This window comes from Sitophilus oryzae, unplaced genomic scaffold (assembly GCF_002938485.1).
Source record: "Sitophilus oryzae breed Bouriz unplaced genomic scaffold, Soryzae_2.0 scaffold_1307_pilon_pilon, whole genome shotgun sequence".
Classification (NCBI taxonomy): Eukaryota; Metazoa; Arthropoda; class Insecta; order Coleoptera; family Curculionidae; genus Sitophilus; species Sitophilus oryzae.
Window position 1 is genome coordinate 3,422,759 of NW_022145957.1, and position 15,469 is coordinate 3,438,227.

Here is a 15,469-nt window from a genome sequence, read left to right on the forward strand (position 1 = left end):
TCCTCTGTATCATGCCAAAAAAGATTAAACTACAAAAATTAATTTAAGAAAGTTAATCAGGAAAATTGTCAGACTCCAGTGAAATACATTACGAGTAAAAAAAATAAAACAGACTGACTGTCAAACTAAAAACAATAAAGTGTCAAATTAAAGGTTGTTTTATTTTCTCGAGGCCGCACGCTTATGGGTGCCAAATAATGTGTAGCGTTTTTTAAACAACTACCACTGCGAACGGCAGCTTTTCATCGGAGAGCAGTCGTGGATAAGATATTTCACTGGAAAGAAAACTAATTAAGAACAATAAACAAAAAAAATAGATATTGGGCGCCAGGCATGTACGGAGAAAGAAAACACAGTTGTATAATACTTAAAACTAATGAATATATTTATTCATGACTTTCTTTGCTGATACATGACATTGTAGAGTTCTAGTAAATATACAGTGGTTATATGTCAAAGAAAGTGGTGGTAAGAGTCGTACTAAATATCAATGAAAACAACTACGATAAAATACAGGACATGTAAAGTTTAAGAGAAAATATGAAATGTAGCATTACTTTAATTAATTTAATATATTCCATATGATGCTAAATCGAAGATGTTACAACCTGTAGATTCTAGAATCTATGTTTGATTATCCATCTATTAAAATAGTGCAATAATATCTATAGAAAGTAATACTATTACAAGGCGTAATATAATGAAACCTAAAATCTAAATCACATTGTAACTACTGAATCGACATAAATGTTCTTAATAATGTAACCACTAAATATAGTCTGTACGATATTATTTAAAATGTATGTTACTGTTTAAGACTGAAAATATAGAAAATCTAAGACATAAAAACTAGAACGTAAATCTACACTTAGCTGTTCTTTATGTAATCTTGCTTCAAACAGTAGCAGCGTGAGGTGGTCTCGCATCTCTGTACTCAGCCATCCAACACAACCAAAGAGGCCAGCATGAGACACCATAAATTGGTACAGTCGTAACTAACTAGCTTACAGCTGGGATCGAAGCAGCATGGGACTCAAGCTACATCCACGCTGTGGCACTTATATGTAAGAAAAAATCATTCTTACTGGGGACACTCGTCCACAGGACATCCGTACATAAGATAATGTCTGTACACAAGACACTACCTTGGACACAGTCCGTATCTTGGACACAGTCCGTACCTTGGAAATAGTCCGTACCTTGGACGCAGTCCGTACCTTGGAAATAGTCCGTACCTTGGACGCAGTCCGTACCTTGGAAATAGTCCGTACCTTGGACCCTAAAAATATGAAACTCTTGTTTAAAACCAAACAAGGTCTAATAAACAAAATAAACCTACCTCGAAATACTTCCGAGGGCTCAATAAATAATAAACAACATGTCCTTTCTTCCATGTGACATTCTGGAGGACAAAAGAAAAGGGACGCCAACGTGCCAGCAAAACACAAATACAAGTTGGGACATCCGTAACTCTACCCTAAAAATATTCAATAATAATATCGAATCTATAAAAGGTAATAACTCATCTTTACCTGTAGCCTAGAAATAGCAGCTGATTCAGATTATACAGCAAGATTTAAATAATCACCATTTCTAAAAGCTGGGATAAAACAGAGCGTCAAAACAAAGTGAGGTTAAGCACGGAGAGTTGACAGAAGCGATGTTGCAGCGCGCGCCTTCACAGAATAGTAACAGGGTTGTGTCGAACGATCACAGGGTTGGCGACCAGGGAACGTAAAAATTACGCGTCAAATAATCTATCCGGCCTGAACGAGAGGGAATCCGGTGATGATAGACCAGACATCATATATTATATATAAAAAAGACATGTAACGAACTAAAAACGTTACAACATATTTGACGTTATGGAGAATTTTAACACTTGATTTGACGTGACAGCGACAGAAAGAAAAGCAATGTTGCCGGTTCCACTGAATTTTCTTTTTCTGTTTTTTATTTTAATTTTGATAAAATACAAAAGCAATCAAAACACGCTTACGCTTACGCGTGTTTTGATTGCTTTTATTTGACTCTTGTTTAAACCAAAGTATCAATTAAACAGAAAAATCCAAAAAAAAAACAACCAAACTAACCCGACCCAACGCTAACCAACCTATACTAAACCAACCAATACCAAACCAACCAATACCAAACCAACCAATACCAAACCACCCAATACCAAACCACCCAATACCAAACCAACCAATACCAAACCAACCAATACCAAACCAACCAATAAAAAACCAACCAATACCAAACCAACCAATACCAAACCAACCAATACCAAACCAACCAATACCAAACCAACCAATACCAAACCAACCATTACCAAACCAACCAATACCAAACCAACCAATACCAAACCAACCAATACGAAACCAGCCCAACCCAAGCCAACCGCAAACCAAAGCTATGGGCTATAACTAGCAATTGTCTCGCCGGCGGTAATTTAGCCAATTTGTTAAACTAAAGTAATCTAATTCGTATTAAAAAAAAACAGTTTGAAACCTATGACGTCATGAATTTTTTTAGGAAAAAAAAATGATGCATGCAATTCCGGATAATTTACTAGCTATTCTGACAACCATGTATCAATTCGCAACATTTGTCAAATTTCGACCTTCACTACTGTCAGCGTAAACATAGAAACGGATATAAACCCGTCCGCGACTCTTTCATATGGAATTTGCCCGGGAATTTGTTATAAAAATAAAATAACAACATTTTTAAGAATGTTTTTATGTGAAACGTGTTTTTCCACATCAGATTTTAGTCAAATAATCCAAGAAGTTCATTTTAAGGTAACATAAGCTTCATTTTCTAAGAAAAATCGTGTGTCAGGATAGTTGACCGAAGCCAAAATAACGTATAGAGAGTGTATTAGTGCTCTTGAAAAATAAAAAAATCAGGGGAGTATAGCAAGAAAAGCGACAATTGAAAACTTTATTTGTCAGAGCTATTTATTTTAGTAATACAGTTTATATGGGATATACCGGGAGTTGCATCGTCGGACGGGACATAGGAAATCCCATGTAAATTTTAATGGGGTCAATTATTGGCTTCCCTAATTATTTTAGAGAATAATTCTATTTAGGTTTATTGAAGAGCACTAAAACCCACATTCAAAAGAATAACCTTAGATATTTTTGATTAGCTCGTTTACGAGTTATTTCCCGATTTCTTTTTAAATATTTCTCCTTTCTTAAGGCCCTGTATTTACTTATAAACACCAGTCAAGGTAAAATATAACTGTCAAATGAAGTTGTCATTTCAGAAATTTACCTATTTAATGCTTTATTATTATTGAAAGCTCATTCCTACATCGGAAATCTTAAAGATGTATTTATAAATACAAATTAATATGAATTAAAGTAATCAATTACAAGGTTAATTATAGTATTATTACAATATTCAATAACTTATTAATTTAGGTACTATTAAATTGTTAGAACTTTAGAATTTAAGAAGATGTTCAAATACTCCTCCATCGACTGCTAGACAATAACCCAGGCAATCATAAAATTCTCTTCTTACATTCGCTAGTTGGTAAACTTAAATTCTATTGCATTCGGCAGAAATAGCATTTTTTAACTCGTCTAGATTTGGTTTTTTTTTTGTAGGTATGAGTTTTTAATAATAATAATAAAGCACTAAATAGATAAATTTCTGAAATAACAACTTAATTTGACAGTTATCTTTTACCTTGACTGGTGCTCATAAGTAAATACAGAGCCATAAGAAAGGAGAAATATTTAAAAAGAAATCGGCGATAACTCGTAAACGGGCTAATCAAAAATATCTAAAGTTATTCTTTTGAATGTGGGTTTTAGTGCTCTTCAATAAACCTAAATAGAATTACTCTCTAAAATAATTAGGGAAGCCAATAATTGACCCCATTAAAATTTACATGGGATTTCCTATGTCCCGCTCGACGATGCAACGCCCGGTATAATCCTATCCATAGAGAGTACATAATCATTTGACTATTTATATTTTTCGAGAGATTTTCTTTTTTCAGATTTTGCAAAATTTCAACTTTGGTTTTATTCAAAAATAACAAAATCGATTTTTTAGAAGGATTAGAAACACAATTATGAGTTTTTTCGCGAAATTTTTTTTGGAAAATTTGGAATGTTTTGAAAAACTTTTTTAGTTTTTAGTTAAAAACCATAATTTCTTGATAATATGGCAACATAGGCAGTAGAATAAATTTACCAGACAGAAAAACCCGAAAAGCTCCAGTGGTTCTCAAAATTTAAGCAAAAATTTTTTTTTTAATTCTTAAAGTAAAATAACTCGGTTATTTTGGAGTTATTTGAAAAACGGTAAAGAGAAAATATGTTTCTATTATCGAGATCTACCAGCCCTGAAAATATTTGCTCTTATTCAAAACTCGGCCTATATAATATACAGAAAATCGACAATTGCAAACTTTCATATGAAATACGAGTAGCTATAAAACTGTTAATAACGTAGTGCATTTGTAAGGTTCACTAGCTCTATCAATAAAGAAACAAACAATCATTCAAATCAATGCATGAACGATTCGAGGTGTAACGCGAACGTAGTCGCGGGAAAAAGCTAGTAAAGATTTATATCACAAATTTTTGTGAAAAAGATTTAAATATTAAGTGTTAAGTCGATTTCGAAAAATGACTAAAAATCAAATGACTTAAGTCACTAAAATGCTTTAAATCAAAAAACGACTTAAGTTTTCTGTGAGCTTGTAGCTCTGGTAATACCCAGGATTTTTTTAGTAAATTAACGGACCAGAAATGTAGAAAAATTGTTATTAGTTTAATTTACGACTTAAACAAAACCAAACTTTCCTTCAGAATTTAACCTGTTACATAAATTAAATTACCGATTCAACTCGACGCTGCGCACATATCTATCTGCTCCGAACCTAATCCACTTAAGTCTGTAGGCTTGGAACCCAACAGATAACATTATTAAGTAATTATTGACAATCAAGCTAAGCCGAGCGAGTACTAAGTGTAGTCTCACGTCGCGTTCCGGCGAACGAAGATGCTGCGTCCCGTGACTTTGATCTTTGACTAGATTTATCGAGCCTACGGATTTAAAATAATCTCAAACTTTAGTGTTGTTATGAATGAATGTTGTGCAACAAGTGGTAGTTATCCGAATATTTAATTATTACCGTATCTGTGCGGATTATAAAACTCAAGGTAGATTAAAATATTTTTTTAATATTAGTTTTAAAAGGTTTTCTACATTTTTTACGTATTATACTATACTGATATGAATAAAAATAATAAATGAAGATTACTTACTATTTAATCCATAGCTCGTAATATTGGAATGTATAAATTAATCTTGTATCATTATTTTGAGAAGAATTCACATAAATTTCCGGGTGCGTCTCAAAAGTGGCTCAACCCTATAACTTTTTTATTTTTTCAGATGAAAAAACGAGATTTGGTATGTTAGTATATGACATAAATTAGGATTGATTGGCGAATTCATCGGCCACTTCCTGTTTCCCATGGGACTCCGCCCCCCCTCCCTAAAAACTGTAAATTGTGTTAAATATTAGGCTTTTGGGTTAAAAATTGCGATTGATAAAAAATGATACCCTGCCCTCTGTATTTTTTTACTTTATTTCATAGAAAATGGCATATCATATGTCAACTTTTGACATTTTCGCTTAAAACAAAATTGTATTTTAAATTTCAATCTAGAGTGCCACGGTTGTATTAAAAACACTAATTTTTAATCAAGGAACCTGCGAAAAATAGATTTGGCCGTCTAATGTTTTAGTGTCTTGTCCTGGCCGGTTAAAAGATGCCCAAATCGTATTTTTAATCATATCTCAATTTTTTCAAATGAAACGAGAGTGGCTCATTACCATATTTGGAAAAAACATTTTTTTTTCGAATAATTTTGTGCCACACACTTGGAATTTCGAGTCAAATTGTCGTTATGAAACGCATGTTGCAATTTCAAATTAAACATATTCGAAAATGTCAAAAGTTACATATGATATGTTATTCTATTCGGAGTTCAGAGTATCATTTTCTATCGAATAAAGTAACAAAATACTGAGGGTGCCATTTAAGAATTTAAAGTTGTAGTCATTTCCGGTGAAACAGGAGGTGACCGAAAACAATTTAATGCGGCAATCAATCCTAATTTATGTCATATACTAACATACCAAATCTCCATTTTCTATCTGAAAAAATAAAAAGTAATAGGGGTGAGCCACTTTTGAGACGCTCCCGGTATATTTATAATTTATATATGTTTTTCTAAATTAAATTTAATAATTTTGTATGCCTGAAACTGAGCGAAATTTTCTGCTTGGAGTAATGTAAGTTTTTCTTTATTTCCAGTTATAAGACTACCGTTTTGTAAAGATATACTATTTAAAAGAAATATTTAATATTCTATCTTTTCTACCGTGTATTGAATTGCCTACATGAACATAGGAAATACCATGTAAACTAAAATCATGCCCAATTATGTAAAAAAAAGTTCCTAAAATGAAGCAAATTGTTTATTTTGAATAATTTATAGGAATTCGTTTTTGAGTTACAAAAATATTAAATTAGACATACAGTCCATAACCTATCATACATGGGGATTTTCTTGTTGTAGGGGGGACAGGGTATTTCCCATCCTCCTTTGACAATAGATGTTCTTTATCCGAGAAGTGGACATCTACCTCTTACGAGTGTATACACCCTTCTACGGTTGGGATTGGCCCCCCGCGCCCTTCACAATCTAGGAGTTTGTCTCTTGCTGAGGAACCCGTGAGATGGAGACTGGAGGATCTGTCTCAATTTTCTCCACCTCTTTAATTTAGTCTCTCTTTAAACCTGATACCGGTGTTGTCCCGAATCTATATTAGATGATATATCTCTCTTTTTCTATTGTCTCCTTCGATTTGAGGTCAATTCCTGTTGTGAAGGCGCGACCATTGCCCTCCTCCCTCGAGTTGATGACTCGCCAACTCGATGTCTAGGATGGTCTAGTCCCATTAAGGATGTTTTTTTTGAGATTCAAGTTAACGTCTCCTTTCTGCTGCAATGGCTAAACTGGACGCGACCTACTTGTTTACGCGGAATCCGAACCGCGGTCCTCGGCCATATCATGGTCAATGGCCTACCGACTTAGGAAGTGTCTAAATTAACTCTTACTCACGAGATATCTGATCTCATCCGGCCTTGAACCGGCGTGAATGAGCAGTGTGTATCAATAGATTTTACACTTTTCCCTTTTGGACAACAGCACGATGCAAAGTTTCGAACCGGTCACCCGTCCATCCACTAGCATCGCCTTACGTCGCTTAACTTCGGTGTTCTAATGGGAACCGGTGTTTCGACGTAGCTGGGCCATTGCCCCTTTAAGGATGTGATTATCCACAACTTTTATCTGAACACTTTTTGTCTAAAATAGATTATAATGAAATTAGGGAGCATTTTTAAAATAGTCGAAACAAAAAAAAAGTTTTTTTTCGAAATATCTATAAACTTTTTGAAAAATTCGAAAGGTGCATATAATAGATTTGACCTCACAAAACTGCTGTTCTTTCCCGATTTGAGCGACTCTCTAGTTCCAGTAGTTTCTGAGATACCTCTAGAGAACATCATAGAAAACTTACCATGTATATATTTTTTTCTAAAAATAGGTAAAACGCAGGGAATTATATAATAGCAGTTTTCTAATGAAATACAGTACCTTTAGAGGGGGGAATCGCCAAATGCAGCATGTGCGGTCGCGGCATTAGGTGTGCTTGGGCTTTTTTATTTCTATCTTATCAATTTGTATCTTCCTCTTCCTTTTTGACCAACATTCTAAAGTTTGTTTTAATTGCATTAATTATTAGTGAAAAATATATGGAAAGAATTGTTACTCAAAAATTGTTATATAAGTTATCTAATCAAACATGCTACAATTATTTTTTAGATAACCAGATTAGCCACTTTTTGCTATTTTAATAGACTTTTTATCACAATATATAGATAATTTTGCACTTGAGAAGTTTATAGTACTATTTTGTTTATATTTTAGATATTGGTGCTTTTATTAATTGAAATTTCGTTATATTAGAATATTTTTCTGTTCCTGTTATTTCTATATCTAGAGATAAATGACACATGGTACTGCAATACCAATATTTGTTGAACAATTCCCAAATTGACAGACTTTCTTAATATATATTTTGATTTAAAAGTGCAACTAGTTTTAAGGTTTAATTACTCCATCCGCATGGCATGGTAATAAAAGCCTAAAAAATATAAGATATAGCGATAATACAGGAAATACCAAGTTTGAAAGCTACTTTGTTTACTTCACAAATTTTAATATGTGCGTCTACTAAATAATACTAGCTTTTTCCCGCGACTACGTTCGCGTTACATCTCGAATCGTTCATGCATTGATTTGAATGATTGTTTGTTTCTTTATTGATAGAGCTAGTGAACCTTACAAATGCACTACGTTATTAACATATTGTTGCGAGCCGGTGTGGACTCGACCTAACCTCACAATATGGCCCGCCCTCGGATGACCTTAACATCGCATAGACACCGCAATGATTCATTCGTTCGAGAAGAATCGAGACCCACTAGAATGGACTCGTACATACGAGAACATTCGAAAACCTTCTCTATGCGCCTAACGATCTTTGGACTATTCTAGATTTCTTTTACCTGTCGGTATAAAAGCCGGCGGCAGTGGCCTAGAGAGGGCAGTTATAAATATACAGTTGACGCGCTAAAATTCAAAATAAATTCTTAGTTATAAATCGTTTGTAAATAGTTCTATAAGTCTTTTATCGTTATTATTTTTGTTCATTAGTGTTAAATAAATAGTGTTTAAATAAATTGTGACTTTCTATCCACACGGAACCGACGAGAAACGTAACAATTGGTGTCAGGTGTGGGGTTAGGTCGAGTCCACACCGGCTCGCAACAATATTTATAGCTACTCGTATTTCATATGAAAGATGCAATTGTCGATTTTCTGGATGGCCGAGTCTTGAATAAGAGCAAATATTTTCAGTGCTGATAGATCTCAATAATAGAAACATATTTTCTCTTTACCGTTTTTCAAATAACTCCTAAATAACCGAGTTATTTTACTTTAAAATTTGACAAGAAAAATTTTTTTGCTTAAATTTTGAGAACCGCTGGAGCTTTCCGGGTTTTTCTGTCTCGTAAATTTATTCTACTGCCTATATTGCCATATTATCAAGAAATTATGCTTTTTAACTAAAAACTAAAAAAGTTTTTCAAAAAACACCAAATTTTCCAAAAAAAAATTCTCGAAAAATCTCATAATCGTGTTTCTAGGGTCAAAATATACTACCACTATAAATAATTGCACTTATTTAAGACTCGTCCTGTATATCCTTTTAAAAAATCGATTTTGTTATTTTTGACTAAAACCAAAGTCGAAATTTTGCAAAATCTGAAAAAAGAAAATCTCTCGAAAAATATAAATAGTCAAATTATTATGTACGCTCTATAGATAGGATTATAATATCCCATATATAAACTGTATTACTAAAATAAATAGCTCTGGCAAATAAAGTTTTCAATTGTCGTTTTTCTTGCTCCCCTGATTTTTTTTATTTTTCAAGAGCACTAATACACTCTTTATACGTTATTTTTTATTCCTAGAAGTATGATTTCAAGAAGAAATTTTTCGTTCATATTGATGATGTCACTAAATAAACCCTTGTATAAAATTTTATACTTCTAGATGTTATAGTAATGCATTTTCGTACAGCAAACTTTCATTCCCTATTCTACTCCCTAAGGGTATGAATTTCATAAATTCGCTTTGTCCAAATAATTAACTCATGTCTTAAATGATCCTTTGTGCAACTTTTTATAATAAACCCTTGTATAAAATTTTATACTTCTAGATGTTATAGTAATGCATTTTCGTACAGCAAACTTTCATTCCCTATTCTACTCCCTAAGGGTATGAATTTCATAAATTTGCTTTGTCCAAATAATTAACTCATGTCTTAAATGATCCTTTGTGCAACTTTTTATGTGTATAATCCAGAGGCCACGTAGGTTTATTTACATTTTTACTAACTTTACCCATTTGGTTGATGAATTTCAAAAATCTCTTCTAATTCTTTCTGTAGAATTTCATTCTTCTAGACCAGATAGTAAGAAATTTTCATACAACAAATTGTTCGACATAATTTTACACTCTAAGAGGATGAATTTCCTAAAATCGCTTTACGTAGTTAATTCACTAATCACTAATGTCATTTAAACGAATTTTTCTGCTAGGCGGTATGAACTGACCCCTAAAATATCTAAAAACTTGATATATAATCTAACTGACACACTACTGACAATGACAAATAATTTATTTCTGGAGGTATTGTGTGTAGGTGTTTTTCAGGTATGTTTTAGTATTTAGTCGTTTTACACAAAGAAATAGCCATTAAACAATATAAAAATACTTCATAACAAATCTACACACATATACCTTTCATTTAAAAAAAGAATCATCAAGATTGGTGAACCGGTTTCGGCGGGATGGATGTAACAAAAAAAACCTTTAAGCTTTTATATATGTATGTATGGATGGATTATCGTTCATAAATTCAAATACGGGGACCACAATAATAGCAACTTACTAAAAATGTAGCATGTATTATTTGATATACCGAGTGTTTTTAAAAAGTGGCTCACCCCTATAACTTTTTAATTTTTCAGATAAAAAAACATTCCACTTTTTTCGGTCACTTCCTGTTTCACGAAAATAACTACAACTTTTGATTTTTAAATGACGTCCTCGGTAATTTTTGCTTCATTTGATAGAAAATGACATTCTGAATAGAATGATATATTGTATGTCAACTTTTAACATTTTTAAATAAAAAAATTGCATTTTAAATATCAATTTAGAGTGCTGTGAATGGCCGTAAATGTAACGATAATTTGACTCCAAATATCAAGTGTGTCTTACCAAACTATTCGTAAAAAATGTCCTTTCCAAATATGCTAATGAGCCACCCTGTCCCAAATAAAGAGTTAAAGAGAGGCTAGTTAAAAGATGCTCAAATACGATTTGGGAATCTTTTAACTGGCCAGGAAAAGACACGAAAAACATTAGACGATGAAATCTATTTTTCCAAGATTCCTTGATTAAAAATTAGTATTTTTAACACAGCCATTGCACTCTAGATTGCATTTTAAAATACAATTTGTTTAAGCAAGAATGTCAAAAGTTGAGCTATGATATGCCATTTTACTTAAAGTGTCGTTTTATATCCAATAAAATAAAAAAATATCGAGGGTGTAATTTAAAAATCCAAGGTTGTAGTCATTTCCGGTCAAACAGGAAGTGACCGAAACAATTGAATACGTCAATCAATCATGATTTATGTCATATTGCTAACATACCAAACCTCGTTTATTTATCTGAAAATATAAAAAGGTTATAGAGGTGAGCTACTTTTGAGAATCCCCGGTATACACAAATAATTTTTAAAATTCATTTTTTTATACTGCACTATTTTATTTAACGTTTTCTTAATTTATTATATGTTAATATTTACGTGATAAAATAGCACCATATTTACAGAATATCTGATAAATTATATTCCTATAGGTGTTTAATTTATTACTAATAATGCTAGACTGTTATACGGTGTGATAAATTATATGTATATATGCAAATTAATGTGAACAACCGTGAGAGTAATAATATGTTAGCACTTTCGTCTCCCTTTATTTTTAATATTTAAACATTTTATTTTATTTTAATACAATATTATTCTAAGCGGATAATTAAACAAAACAAAATTAATTATATAAAAATAAAATAATACCTATATAATACACGTTATGAAATTCGAGAGGGCTAGTGATACAAAATTATATAAAATAATAATAAATGCTGTTTTCAGGGAATCTAAGGGCTCAAAACGCTTGATTCAATGTTATGACCCGTCAGTGCAGTTGTATTTCTTAATAACATAGAATTCCACAAATGCAACTGAACAAATTCGAATTAATCTATACTAATATATAAAATCCTTAAGTGACTGACATACTGATTAATCACGATCCTACTCAAACCACTCAACGTAAGAAGCTCAATTTTGGCATACAGGTTGATTCTAGGGTATAGAGGTTCGATAAGAAGGGATTTTTCGAAATTCCAGTTCCAAGAGGGTGAAACCACCCCTCAAATATTACAATATTTTTTATTTAAAAAACGGTCAAGTTTCCGAAAAAACGCTTAAACACGTATATTTTTTTTTTTTCATATTTTAAGATTTTTTAAAAATGTATACAGGGTGTTTCGAAAAATCTGGTAATTGATTAATCATGATCCTGCTTAAAGCGCTTGACGTAAAGAGCTGATTTTTGGAAGACAGATTGACTTTAGGGTGTAGAGGTTCGATAAGAAGGGATTTTTCGAAACTCGAAAAATAAGGGGGTGAAACTATCCCTCAAATATTAAAATATTTTTATTTAAAAACCGGTGAGTTTTTCGGAAAAATTCTTAAACACGTATATTTTATATTGTTGTTTTACATATTTTAAGATTTTTTATAAATTTATACAGGGTGTTTCATAAAATTTGACCATTGAGTAATCACGATTCTGCTTAAACTGCTTGACGTTCTGATTTTCGGCAAAAGGATTGACTGTGGGATGCAGAGGTTCGATAAGGAGGGGTTTCTCGAATCTCAAATTCCAAGAGGGTGAAAACGCCCCTCAAATATTACAATATTTGTTATTTAAAAAACGGTTAGTCTTTCGGGAAAACGCTCGGACAAGCATAATTTATTTGGTTTTTTTACATATTTTGAAATTTTTTAAAAAATCATACAGGGTGTTCCAAAAAGTTGGGTAATTACTTAACCACGATTCTGCTTAAACTGCTTGAGGTAAAGAGCTTATTTTTGGCAAACGGATTTTTCGAAATCAAATTTCAACGAGATGAAACTACCCCTCAAATATTACCAAGTTATATAATAATATCGCCATATTGTTTTTTCTTATGCTGAGATAAATGTGAGAAAAATTTATCCAGTTTGTATGTTAATGGAAATTCTTGCTTTGCTTTATCATCACCATTACAAATGATTAATTCGACGCGAACGAAGTCGCTGGTACACGCTAGTCAAAATGTAAATCAAATGGTACAACGCGCACTACCGTTTTTGCCCCTGGCTGGTCGTCAATGTGTTTCAGTCACTATCAGTCGCTGGTCGCTGCGACCAGTAAAGCTGCGTCCACATTGCTCGCGAGCAGGCCGAACGAACACGAAAATTATGGCAAACGGTCGCGGCGCTCGCAACGCTCGCTGTGCTTCACATGCTTGCTATCTCATAAAATGCCTGTTTCGAATGTCCGGGTCTATCACGGTACATCAAAGTCACACACGCTTCGGAGCCATGCGAGCATACTTTACGGCAGGTCGAAGCAGTCGAGCTGTTTGCGTTGTTTGTTAAGTTTTTAGTTTGGTTTCATTCATAGGATTCGATATTTACTGTAGTATGATGATACTACTATGATTTTTCTTATTATATTTTGATCAGAATTACAAATATTTGTGTTTTGTTGTTGGATTAATAATATTAAATATTGCTTTAATAAAATATAACTCTGTATTTATATTGCCTACTTATCTTAATCTGATCTTTTTGAGAACTTTATTTATATTTTGGCATACGCCTGGTAGTAATTTTGAAATGCTTTGCTTGGAAACTTGGAATAAATAACCCAAACTGCAGATATTCGCTGTATTATGACATATGGGGGTTACAACGGTAAAATGCCAGAAAAAGATCATATTAGGTAGGCTTTGATAAAAATTTACTATTGGAAGAGCCATATGTATTATAATTCTGCAAATATCTTCAAAACCGTTTAAAATTTATAAGGAACACTTTAAATGCAAAAAATGTTCACTTTTTAATTCTGAATTTAAAAGAAAAGTAATATACAGGTTGTTGTATTTAGTTGCATGTTGCATTAGTTATAGCAAATATTGCGTAATGCGATGTTGAAAATAAACATTACTCTGTATAAGATAATGTTAATTTTCCTTCACGGATTTATTCTGTTATCCTTGGTTTTTAGGAAGCTAAACATAGCTGTTTTATAGCTAAGTATTAATAAAGTTAAATTCACTCCACTTTTTAACCCCTTTTCGGATACAGTGTTTTTAACAAAAGTTTTAGTAAATAAGGAATAGAATGGCAACACCGCTTAGCGCAGAAAATAAAAATAGTGTGCTATATGCAGAATTTTATGCTGAATTATCTGCAAAAAAGAGGGGTGCAATTTAAAAAAAAACTTAAAACTTTATCATAACTCTCTTGTGACACCCTGTATACAACAAAGTATTTTTAGAATATGCCCCTTTATAAAACATGCAACATCTTTATAAAAAAAATTTCATATTTTCGACGACTAGGATATTGGACTTAATTCGCATTAATGGGTCATCATGTATATAGGTTACAGATATATACAAGATACCTACTAATAACATGTTCAAGAGAATAACCCCATAAATATCTATATTTTTATTGTAACTAAATTCTAGCTTTTTTGATCAAAGAATGCCTAGAGAAGCTGAATAAATTAGGCAAAGAAAATAAAGTCCTCCTACTCTGGGTGCTCGGTTACCAAAAGATAGAGGCCAAAAGAAGCAAATGATCTAGCTAGAGAAGGAGCGAACACTCCACTAACTGGACCAGAACAGTTCTGTTTTCCAAGCGGAAACTAACTAAAGGCGGAACTGAGGTACTTGGAAGACTCCATCCGTAACCTGGAATGGGAGTCCTCCAACGGTGTAAGACACTCGAAAAAGTTCTTCAGAACTTACGACCGAGAAATATTAAAGATTTTCCTTGATTTAAGTAGAAACAATCTTCAAATTGTCACTGGGTTTCTAACAGGACACTGTGTCCCCAACGAACACATCATTAGGCTGAAGCTGAGGAACAAGGGCAAATGCAGATTCTGTGGGGAAAATGGGGAAATACCAGAACACCTTATCACTGAGTGCGCCGAGACGACTACCGTTCGTGCCATGAACTTTGGTAAAGCTGATGTCGAGGATGGAGAATTGGCCTAATTTAAGACTCACCCCATATAGTAAATACATAAGTATTATGGAGAATATTTCTACAAATATGGGTATGTAAACATTAAATAAATAAATACATGAAACATTGCTAAAAATATGTATGTACGAACATAGCTACTAACTAGCTATATTCTATATGTATGTACGAACATAAATAAATGTAAACACACAAATATATGTATGAGACCAATGCTAAAAAGACCTCTTATTTAATTTTTCCAACTTCCATCTTCAATTTTCAAAGATCATATGCTATTGTAAGACATTTGTTTATAGTTTTCAGGGTTCAACTCCTATGGTGCCGTTACTACATCGTTATTTCTTTCTTCAGTTTCATTCATATGCTCCAATTCTTTGAGTT

At 32.7% G+C, this 15,469-nt stretch overlaps 1 protein-coding gene across 3 annotated transcripts in view; it reads left to right on the forward strand.

Annotated features, from left to right (window-relative positions):
* Positions 1–4,956: 4,956 nt before the first annotated feature.
* LOC115874952 (contactin-associated protein-like 5) overlaps positions 4,957–15,469 on the forward strand; it is a 166,932-nt gene continuing 156,419 nt past the window's right edge. For all 3 annotated transcript variants that reach the window (XM_030890260.1, XM_030890261.1, XM_030890262.1), the window contains exon 1: positions 4,957–5,189. The gene's annotated coding sequence lies outside the window, so the exon portion shown is untranslated. The remainder of the gene's footprint in view (positions 5,190–15,469) is intronic.